The following is an 11,220-nucleotide window of genomic DNA, read 5'->3' on the forward strand; positions in this document are numbered from 1 at the left end:
ATTTTCCTCAAGATTGAAAATTTTAGCCTGGAGTATAAGCAAGGAGAAGACTTGGGTAAGTTAAGCTCTCACGAGTCACATGAAGGGTCTCATGGCACAACTATCCTCAGTTCAAGTTCCAATTGATGATGAAGATGCCGTTGCAATTCTCTTGAAATCTGTAAGCAAGGTATTCCCAACCCTTGTAACTACTCTTACAAATATCCCTAATTGGACCTTGGAAAGCACCATTCAATCTTGTTTGAATGAGGAGAAAAGAAATCAGAAAGAAGGCAACACTAGTTAGGCATCTACTTCAATAGCTCATGAGCTACTCTTGGTTCATAGCGTTTCCATTAAATGCTCCTTTTGCAATAAAAAGGGACATATTGTAAGCAACTATTGGAAAAAATAACCTCACAAAATGAAGTGCAACAAATGTAAGAATACATGGCATATCACTAGTAAATGCCCTACCACACTTGAAGTACCAAAAGAATTGGAGGCCAACTTTGTCTCCACCACACGTGATGATCGACTCTTCTAAATCTATAAATCCTCTATCTATAAGTACTCTTGTAGTCGGATTTATAAAGGCATCCCATTTGTTTGAGGGGGGGAACATTAACATGTCTTGTAGTCCAATGCCACTTTGGCATTGGGGGAAGTGTTGAGAGATAGGCATGTAAACCCTATGCACTCTAAGGTGAATAAGGGTAGATGAGTGTGAATGGACTAGAGGGCAAGGGGAAACCCTAACCCTAGCCATCCAAAGGCTATTTAAAGAGCCTAGAGGTCACTCTCAAATGTAGATAGAGTGTATTGGTTGTACTTGTAAACAACTCATTAAGCAAGATCATCTTCTCGTACTGAAGCTCTCTCTCCCTCTTGTCCGCCCCTTCTCGTGTTGTCACTATGATATTTCAGCAATCTCCAGCTCTTGCAGTGGATATCCACAGTTGCCACCTTCATCTTGGTGACTTTTTTGTTGCCTTTCAGCATGGTGATTCCTAGAGGCTATGTTTTGCCCCAGCTTGCCAAGGTCATTATAATCTGTAGCAGGTAGTTTTTGCATTTTCAACACTTTTCTTCCAAAGTCTCTTTCTGACTGGTGGTAATTGCACTCCAGATCCATCTTTGGTGGATGACACACATGGACACCTCCCTCAGTCCGCTCCCATGAGAGCCACTAGTTGTTGGACAAGTGTGCCGTTGAGCATTCTATGCACATTCATTCATAACTCAATACTTTTCATTCATTATTTAGTTATCTTCATTTTGCAAATTTTTGTTTCTTGTGTTTTTGCATTTTTTGCATTTCCGAGTTAGACTTTATTGTGTTGTAGTCGTGGTTGCACGCTCTATGTTTTCTTTTGCAAAACCTAGTGTATCTCCACACGGCAGAGGAAATTAACCCCGTTCAAGAAAAAATCTATATTGGAGGCTAGGCCCTTACTACTGGTTTCCTACCAGCAATACTTGCTGCAACCTATGCAATCTCATCCACATCTGTTGGCATTGAGGAAGAAATGGACCAACAAACCCTGGTTACATATGCCACTGTTGCCCAACCTTCTATAGGTGGAGTTGGTGAAGTTTTAAGAGGCACATTCCCACAATCTCAACAAAATGATGCTGCTCCACTTCATGGCTGAAGATGGCATAGACATTCCTGCAGCTATGAAGGCTGATCATGATACTACTGACAACTTGGTCAAAGCCAGCTGCATGTTGGTTGATATCAGGGATGCAGACAATAATTTTTTGGTCAGTTCTGACTCTTGACATTGGTAGTTCACTGTAACTTTTACTGCAGAACTGGTTTTCTATTTCTACATAGAAGTGGCTGTGTGTTTTCTATTTCTACATAGAAGTGGCTGTGTGCACCCGTGACAGGATGCTACGCCAATCTCAGGCAGCAAATGCCATGGCACTACTCTTGCCATGTTTTGGTCGAAGGGGAGGAGTTGATCTATATCAACCTGAACATGCTTATTCTGACTGTAAGCTGGAGTTCTTGGACGCTGAAGATTCGAAGGTGTGGTTCTAGATGATGACGAATCCTTGCTCAGGCCCATGTAGTCTTCAATATATGCCATACATTAATAGATCCATCATGATATTGATTACGATGCAAAGCCTATAAACTGACCTGTGAAGCTATAGACTAGCATTTAAAAAAAAAGAGAGCACTTCCATCGGTTGGACCCCCAAAAAAAAAACTATGATAAAATCTGATAAAGTGAAACATTATAATGACACCACCTGAGCATAAAAGCTATAATTCTTCCACATTTCTTTCACCATGCAAAACCTTGCTTCACAGGTCAGTGAGCCTCCCTCACTTTGCACAGCAGTGCAGATCAAGCCCCATCCAGCCTGATACATCACTATTCAGAATGGTCAAATGTGCAGTAAGACTTGTCTCAATTTCCTTAATCAATGATCAACCATGTAGCGTCATCAATTGGTCTCTGCTGTTTTCCAAAGGCAACAACTCATGCACTGTATTTAGTGTCTAATTCCATAAAACTTCTGTCATTCCTTGCCATAAACCAAGACATGTATCAGGTATTGATTATTCAAAGAGAGATCAAGTCACAAAGGAGTTCAAGAGATCCACAACCCCTCAGCAGATGGGTATCCAATACAGCTGATTAGGTATGAGCTGCCCAATAAACAATTCAAGACGGAGTATCTGGGCACATTGTTGTCCACCCCAGTCGATGGCCTACTCTAGGCACTGCACCCAGTTGTCGAACAAGTAAAGAAAAGAAGCATTCCTTCAAGGTCTGAGGGGGTGTTGTTGAGAAACTCTTTACCCTTCACCCGCGGTTTGCATTTTTGCGTTTCTGTGTTTTGCGTTTAGGGTTTGCAGCCCCAAAAAGGGGTGCCATCCTAGACTGATTGTGCCTATTTATAGGCCACTCTCTCATTCATTCCTTACGGCTGATTCATTTAGTCCGTTACCTCTTCTCTCCAGCCTCTCCACTACCCTCACACCCCTTCAGGAGGACATTGCGGTTCGTGGTTCGTGGCTGTCTTTATCATCTTCCTTGTGCTACGGCATCCTTGTTCCCTCGTATCACATTTACTCCATGATTCAAAACTTCATCCTTCCATTCATCAGAGTTTCTTCTCTCTTCTCTTCTCTTCTCCATGTTTGCCAAGTTCACTCCGTGTTCCTCCTTGCCAACCCTACTATCTCGCTAGTACATCATTTTTTGACAGGTGTTTGGGTCTCTTTGCATGAGAAGCTGTGAGTGACGTACTAGTGGATATCTTGCTCTTCTTGTATGGGGCATTGTTTAGGTACCTAAGAAAGTGCTAAATATGCATACCATTAACTAAAAACTGTTCTTCTAGAAGCGTTATTGGAGGCAACGCAATTATTTTCTTTGGGGATATGAGAATTGCCCATTAATGTGACAGGATCCACATCATGGATTGTATAAATTCCCATGGATGTGTCTAGGTACCATGGGGTGGGGCCCTACTGGTCTCTATGGCTACATTGATGGTCACCCTAGATGGTCCTCTACTAGTGCTATGTGGGGTTGGCAGTGTGCGTCTCTGAAAAAGTCTTCAAGTGTCCCATTTGTCCCCAATCTTCTCTTTGACCTCCAAATGATCTAACTATGTAATATAGCCAAATATCTTGCATGTTTTCCTCATGCTAATGAAAACAAGCAAGCCTCATACTTCAGAAACTTAACAAGCCAGTGCAATGCACTTGCTTATCATTGTGGTGGTTGCTACTTAATATAAGAATATTAAAGTGTTTGGCCTCTTTAGGTAACTGTGCGCTAGCCCTTAAATGATATGCCTAGAGTGAAAAAAATGTTTTGATATTTGATTTTAGATTCCATATTAGATATACTTCTAATATAGTTAGCTTTTTAACTGTTAAAGTTGGGAACATGAAAGGTTTACTCATTGTCTTTAGTGCACACGCAATTTGCTTTAAAGGCACAAACTAGCTTGGCCTTTGAAATTGAGAGAGAGAGAGAGAGAGAGAGAGAGAGAGAGAGAGAGAGAGAGCGAGAGAGCTGTGACTTTGTCTCCAGATGACTTGGTCAATCAAATAAAAGAGGATATAAAGTTTGTTGAACGACGACTTGTGGATAAAGAATATCAAGCTCGAAGCAATACCTTTTTCTCTCCATAATGTACATTCACTTACAATGTACCTCTATGCCTAGCAATGTACATGTATTTGTTCATTCTAAAGAAATAGGAAACCATGTCGAATGTGTTTCAAAAGCGTTGAAATAGACCCACACTTTCAAGTAAATTAGCATGGATTTCAAGCAAGATGGTGAAATTGATTGGTTCTCAAATAGATAACATTGTAAGTGGGTTTGAGCATCCATAAGCCACAAAGTGGTTTCAAAATTTTGTAATACAAGGGTATGATGGATTGACTATCATAATCACATTGTTGTCAGTACATCTATGGTTGGTTTATGTTGAAGTCAACATTTGTTATAGTAAGCAAAATAAGCTATTCCTTTCAATTACAAGCTTAATAGAGTTTTTCATTGTGAAGTTCTATGAACTTCAGCATAGGGGCTGCAAGTGCTAAGCTAGAATATAACATTTTTGGTACACCCATTATGCTAACAAGAAGTAACCATGCCCATTTGACACATTTCTTATCAAAATTGTATTTTAAAAAAGAGTCTTACCATCATGTGGAGTCTTAAATGCACAATTGGCATAACATATAATTGTGTGCAATACATGCATGCGTGCACGATCACATGCTTTTGTTAAACCCTTATTATTATACCATTAATGTACAAGGAGCATGTGTGTGCACATATACACATGCACATGCATACATGTGCCAACACGCGCATCTCCTTTCTTCCTAGTTTACTCTTGGGGGGATGATGTCTCATTCTACAAAGGTATTCAAAGATTAGTGTTTTAAGACTAGTTGGCACCATATTACTAGAGTTGTACCTCACCCATATTATTGTGTGATAGGTTAGACATTACAAAGATGCAAAAAGGAGAGGATACTTGTTACGTCAAGGTGCAATCTATATGTTAACCCTCCTTGATCTATATGTGAAGACAATATACTACACCCTATAATAACCACTGTGGAAATAATTATATATTATCCATCTTGATTACGTCTACCCTATGTTAAAATCTAGATTGCTTTTGATTAGCATTAGTATCCAATTTCAAAAAGTTCATTGCTTGTTGGCAAGTAGAGATCTTAGATGGTGTGAAAGACTCCATGTGATTTTGATGTGTTACTTTGACAAGCTTTTCTTCTTATTAGAGATGGAGAGCCCTAGACCTTAAATATAATATGATTGCATACTAACATTATTGGAATGTCACCATATTTCTCAAGTGATCATTATTGGTATTTCCTATATGATGAGAATTTCCCATATTTAAACTCTTTCAAGAGAAGAGGAATGGACTTTGAGCCATGTTGTAAAACAATTGTAGCTTGAGAGAGTTAAGTTTGTGACCCATCAAGATGCAAGACTATATATATTTATTGCGCAAGTTCATAGTTAACAAGATTATTAGGGGATTGGGTTTCATGGATCACCCTTTTGAGATTGAGATAGTTAAGAGTAGCATGTGTGTTGTGGGAGCATAGGTTGTAAAAGATATGAGAGGAGCATTTCATATATAGATGCATAGTGAGCTTTATAAAATGTTTCATATTGTTTTTAAAAGCGGCAACAAGCTACCATGATTAGAGATGCCTCTCTGTTTCTTTCATGGATCTACGCTTTTTGACATGCGTAGTTGGAGATCCCAACTAGAGATCACTAGCTTCTTAAGGTCCAAGTGAGCCACATCCTCCGTCCTTATTCACTAACACCACCCAGGGACTTAACATATAGGGGCTTAAGAGTATAGAGTCCTCTCGTGTAGTCTTGTATGTCGTCTCAACCTTGCGTGGACCCATAATAATATGTCCTCTCACTCCTCTCTCACACTTGCATGGCATTGCTAGAGTTGTATCCTTGCAGGCATAAGTAGGGATCTCCTTTGACACTCACGTGGCACATGCTTAATCCTCCCGTGCTTAGATGCTTCAAACTAACATGGCACAAGCTTAATCCTTGCATGTGTTTGCAAGGCATGATTCATCTCTGGCTTATATTGGTGACGTGAATTATTAGCTTGTAGCTGTAATCGTTCATTTAAGACACAAGATGGTTCCTTTAAAACATAAATCACTAATTTGGCCCTAATCCAATAAGTGTAACCCTAAGGGGCAATCTTTGAAATATGAGATAGGAGATTTAGAGGCAACACATAGCCAAGCAAAACTATATTGATTCTTGCATCAAGTATTTGCAAAAGTAAGCTAACCTTCACCAAACCAAACCCAAGAAAATATCTATTATCATGTTGTCCCTAACCTTCCCATATCACATCAAACACATGCTGCAATCCCTTCAGGATGGAAGGTCTTCATTAGCTACACTTGAAGGGAATTCTTACTTCTTTTCTTCTATTGGGTTGGTGGCACACATGATGACTTTTTAATCTTTCCATATTACAATTAGATAGTAATTGCAACGAAGAAGGCTTGTTATCACAATGGTCGGCTTCTTAGTCATTTCAGAGATAATGGGATAAATATGCTTATCTAAACATTCATTTCCCCTAAAAAAACCCAATAATCAATGTGTGTGTGTGCGCACACGCGCGCTATGTGTCCTCTTCAATTTATGAATCATATGTGAAATTAACATATAATAATAGATAAACTAGTTCATATAGATTCATGAGAATGGACAACCATTTGTAATGCTTGCAATATATATTTCCTATTAAAAAAGGGGAGCTTAGCATTGATCATATGAAAAATTGCTACACTATAAGGTTAACACCATCACTAGTGATGCGTTTTACATGTGTTGACACTAGAATCCATGTTGCACTTGCTAAGGACCTAGCCAAACCCTACCTAAAGGGAATAATAATAATAATAATATAAAATGTCACGTATCATGAATACAAAACTCCTTCTCAATGCAGAACCCTACCTAGAGGAAATAATAGTAATAATAAACTAATCCAACATTAGATCTCATCATGAATACAAAAATCATTCTCAATGCAAACTCTCGAGTTCTAGTATTACCTCTTAATTTTCAAATATCTAAGTTAATATAATTTTGTGAAGAGCACTCAAGCAATCTAAAGCATAGGCTAGGTGAATATAAATGATTCTTAGATATCATGCTTAGTGTAAATGCAAATCAACTCCATTGTGCAAAGCCAAGCTATTAGTAAAGTGAATCAAATGTTTGCCCACCCAAGTCTTTGCTCCAAAGAGAGGAGCAAGTAGGTGTAGATAAGCCAAAAAAGGTAGCTATAATAATATATATCTTTGCCCACATCTACTTTTAACCAATCATTTGGTACTTTCAAAGGTTTTGTATACAATATAGGAACACAAATATGTTTCTATATGTATGTGTGTAGTCATGTGTTGTCTATATATAGTACCTATATCAGCTTTTGTTTTATCAACATTATCTCTAATTGATTTATAGTCTACAAACTAGACATGGAGTGTGTACATGTGTGCACATGTGTGGGTGCATGCATGTGTGTGTGCGCATGCGTGTGTGTGTGTGTGTGTGTGTGTTGGGGGGTGGATGGAGATGGGGATGGAAGAAGTGATATTTCATGTATACTAATGTTTGTATGTGTCTTTGTAAGTGAAAATCCTCTTTTAAAAAAGGGACCATATAAGATATATGAAATACATGTACATGTGAACACGTGTGTGCATGTGTGCACATGTCTAATATAAATACGTATATGTTGGCAGTGATGATAAAAAACATGTAGAAAAGGAATGGCATCATAATACATGTTTTTTTTGTATACAAAGGGTGGGGGGGATGGGATAGATGGGGATGGGGATAGTTATATTTGGTGTATGCAAATGTTAATGTAACATGTGTATGTGTGTTTAAAGCAAGAAAGCTCTTTTTTAAATAACCATACAAGAAATTTAAAATACATATATGTGTAAGCATACATATGTGCATGTGTGCATATGTATGTGTATGCATGCACATGTGTTAACTTTTAACATGTATATGTGAGTAATGATGATGAAAAAATATGTACAAATATAATTCCATTATAATGAGTGCTTTTTTGTACACAAATTAAGGGTTTTTTTTAATAGAAGTCCTTGGAAAGTAGCTTATCTAGTCCTTAGCAAGTAAAGGACCAAGCTATTGCTTTCTATATAAGCAAAAAAAAAAGAACGTTGGAACTAGTGTGTATTGTAGGTGCCAATGTGAGAATCTAGTTGCCGATCATTTCACATACGAAACCTATCAAAATCTTACCCAAAGGACCATTAATGTTCTCTTTGTTTACAAATTAAAAAAAAAAAACTAAACTTTAACATTCTAAAAGAGCTACAAGGGTACCATATTGTCTCTTATGGTGAAGCTAAGTTTCTAAGGTAAAACAAGCACCTTTTTTCATGTACTATCTGTTGCAAACTTACTCATCTCAACAATCATTTCATAACAATTAAGAGTGATGCATTGCTAGAAGTCAAAAGCAAAAAAAAATCTTATTACTTCAATCCTAGCCAAACAAAAAACCATGCTATCAAGGAGATACATTGTATACCATAGCCATATCACATGTGGGTTCAATTAAACCTCAACCCCCAAGAAAAAAGAGAAAAGAAAAAAACATTTAGGGTACTTATACCTTGAAGACTTTGCAACCCCTTAGGCACTTTGGCTAGCAAAGTGCAACCAAAATTTCAAATTGTCCATTATCAAAAGTGATTTATGAAACATTTTGTTACTAAACACACGCTACCTTTATAATAGAATAGGGTGTGTAAAAAATACCCACCTAACCTTGCATACCAAGGGGTGTCTACTATATGGTCGGTGTTGCATAGAGAGGCCTACCCATTTAATATGGAGTCATGTGCATACCAATTTTAAGAAGCCCATGGAGATTTCTAATGTCAGAGAATTTCAGGGAATTCTTTTGCTAAGGAGGCTACCAGTTTCCACAAGGGTGATTTATCAAAACCAATTTTGTAAAAAGGTTTTATGGTTTCTCAAATGGCTATTGCAAGTTGTGAGACCAACAAGAGGGTCTATTGCTATTGCACTATAGGATTTTAATACAAGGGAAGGGGATAAGTTCTCTTTTGTTAAAAGGTATAGTTCGACTTTCCAACAATACTTTCTATATCAAGGAAAGTTATTCATGTGGAAATAAAGTGTCATATTGGGAAGGTAATATATTGGTAGAAAAAGTGTCATCATAATTTCTTTCATAGTAGAAAAACCATCGTAATAGGTCCCTTCTTTAATACCCACACACTAGCCTTTATGCATTCTGTGGTTTTTACCCATACATTAGCCTTTGGAAAAATGAGAATTCAAAATAGAATAGGTGGAGATTACTCCTTGATAGCGAACATGTGAAGCCCATGTGTATGCCACAAGATTTCTTAAATATCTTTTTCCCAAGATGGATGTAAGTATGATCAAATAGATTATTACTAGTCATTATAGATTTTTCCAAGTTTAGAGAGAGAGAGAGAGAGAGAGAGAGAGAGAGAGAGAGAGAGAGAGAGAGAGAGAGAGAGAGAGAGAGAGAGAGAGAGAGAGAGAGAGAGAGAGAGAGAGAGAGAGAGAGAGAGAGAGAGAGAGAGAGAACTTTTTGTCTAATTCCAAGTTCCTTTGCAACAACAAAAGTGAACTCATTAAACATTATGTGTTGTTGTTTAATTCCAAGTTCCTTTGCAATAATGATAAGAACTAATCAAACATTATTTAATGTTACTTTTTTTCCCTAAAGGACCATTTGATAACCATGGCTAGAATATTTTGAAGCCCTTTATCCATATTATGGGGGATACATCTAGAACATTTCTTCATGCCTAATGAACAAGCACTAAAAATTGTGTACTGTAGGTTTAGGATAACCTCCATTGATGACTCAATTATCCAAGAAGTTTGGAACTTTAATCTTGATGCAAGGAGGACATGTTTATTATGGTTTCCACATTTACCTTGTATGGCTAATTTGCAAGTATATAATAAGAAAGCACAAAGGAGAGCAAATTTGTAAACTTGAGGGTGCACCTTAAAAGATGTAAGTGTGCCATGTGCAATTAACATAAGAGTTACTTTATTTAGTAAGATTTACAAGATTTTATTCATAGAAGGTATTTTTAAATTAGAATATGAAAAAAAGGTTTCTTAAAGGAAAAGAGGACTATTGATAAGTAATTGCTTTATAATTAATGCAAGCTCAACTTTTAGAGTTTTCCCATGGAAGAAAGGTACTAGTGAAGACCCAAAAGTCTTTATGCATATTTTGTATCCCTTCCATATTATGAAAAGCTTCCACTTCAAGTCTTTACTAATATTATTCTTGCCTTTCCAAAATATAGCATTGCATAGTGAGATTTGGCTCTCAATATCTTAGAATAGTCTTTTCTTGATTCCTTAAAGGATATGTTGTACTAACCATGAGCATGATGTTCAAATAATAATGAACAAAAATATTTTTGCCACCTGTATGCAAACATGTTGTGACTTATGACTTAGAAATTGTCACTAATCTAGAGAAAAGAACATTACTTAAAGTAGAACTCAACCAAATCCCTTTCCAACCCCATAATTGTGGAAAAAGTGTTGATTGACACATTCAAAAGGTTTCTTGAAAATTTTAAATAAAAAAAACTTCCATCGACTCTGTAATGTGCTCGCTTGTTCACTGTCCATGCATGTTTTTAGCGGTCCATTGAGAGATGAATCTGAGCGACGCCATCTGGCACTCCCGTGGAATGTTACGAGGTTTGTTGCCTAGGGTTTCTTGAGTTTGCCTCGCGACGGAGCGTTCGCGACTGAATCCACTAGGATTGACTTGAAATTTGGGTTCCAACATTCTAGTGTCAGGTTCTAGACATCCTATTTTATGCAGAGATGCCCAATCCAAAGTAGATCCATGTTGCGCTTGGTTCAAAGAGAATGGGAAACGAGAGGGATAGGTCGCTCAACCTTTCTACCCGTAGGGTATAGTCTCATTCCGGCCCCCTAAAACAACATGAATCGAGGTTTTAACCTAACAATTTTCTAAGGGCCTTATGAGAAGCCTCCTAGTTCTCTAGGACCACCCTGTCGTAGGACGGACCCATCAGGGGTTTCGCCCACCCGCTTCCCTCAATAGGTGTTCTTTAGT

The 11,220-nt window shown here is 37.7% G+C and overlaps 1 protein-coding gene across 6 annotated transcripts in view; it reads left to right on the plus strand.

The window, feature by feature from the left end:
• The window catches only part of LOC148041188 (DNA-directed RNA polymerase subunit beta), a 117,315-nt gene extending 112,838 nt beyond the window's left edge, over window positions 1–4,477 (plus strand). For 2 of the 6 annotated variants that reach the window (XM_087677579.1, XM_087677588.1), the window contains exon 7: window positions 4,047–4,472. The gene's annotated coding sequence lies outside the window, so the exon portion shown is untranslated. The other 4 variants (XM_087677563.1, XM_087677555.1, XM_087677572.1 and 1 more) reach the window with 4 other exon arrangements.
• Window positions 4,478–11,220: the final 6,743 nt, after the last annotated feature.

Source organism: Lygodium microphyllum, chromosome 1, assembly GCF_053477565.2.
Source record: "Lygodium microphyllum isolate KBCC chromosome 1, Lygodium_microphyllum_v1.1.10, whole genome shotgun sequence".
Lineage (NCBI taxonomy): Eukaryota > Viridiplantae > Streptophyta > Polypodiopsida > Schizaeales > Lygodiaceae > Lygodium > Lygodium microphyllum.